Consider the following 789-nt stretch of genomic DNA (forward strand, 5'->3'; position numbering starts at 1 on the left):
CTCAGAAATCTGCCTGTCTCTGCCTCCCAAGTGCTGGGATTAAAGGCGTGCGCCACCACTGCCCGACAGGATCAAACCTCTTAAACACTCCACTGGTTAGCTCTAGAAAGCAGTTGAGGGCCAAAGAACCATTAAAAAGCTAGGCCCACAAGCAGAACCACACGCCTACAGTTACAGCACTTAGGAAAGCAAGGCAGGAGGAACGAGAGTTCCAGATTGGCTGAGCTACATAGTGAGACTTGCCTCACAAAATATGGGAGCCTGGGGGTTGTGGCTGTGAGTGAGCACTTGCCTACTTTATTAAGTGAGCTGTGTCAGAATTCTAGACATGTTTATGTGTTTACACAATATCAGAGTTATTTAAGGACAATAAGTAAGTTACCAGAATCGTACTGGCTTTACTTCAGCAAGTACTTACTCCTGGTCTCACTTGTTATTCATGGCTGTTGGCAATCACAGCTTCTTTCGTCCCAGTCTCTTTATTATTGATAAAATTGTCTGACTTGCTAAATGGCTCTGACTAGCCTGGTTTGTCACCGAGCTAGCTGTAAACTTATGGTATTCCTCTTGAGATTATAGGCCTAAGCCACCCTGCTAGGCATGGCAGGAAGTTTTTTGGAGTATCAAAGTGGGCTGCGTGACACGGGTATGGGAAACTGAGCTCAAACCAGGGAACAATGACAAAGGTCCTTTACTGTGACAGTTTTCCTAGGTGAGGCTTGTGTTGATTGATCAAGTAACAGGTCAGAGTACCTGCCATATCTCATTCTTTTTTTTTTTTTTTTTTTT

This window comes from Mastomys coucha, chromosome X, assembly GCF_008632895.1.
Source record: "Mastomys coucha isolate ucsf_1 chromosome X, UCSF_Mcou_1, whole genome shotgun sequence".
NCBI classification, from domain to species: domain Eukaryota; kingdom Metazoa; phylum Chordata; class Mammalia; order Rodentia; family Muridae; genus Mastomys; species Mastomys coucha.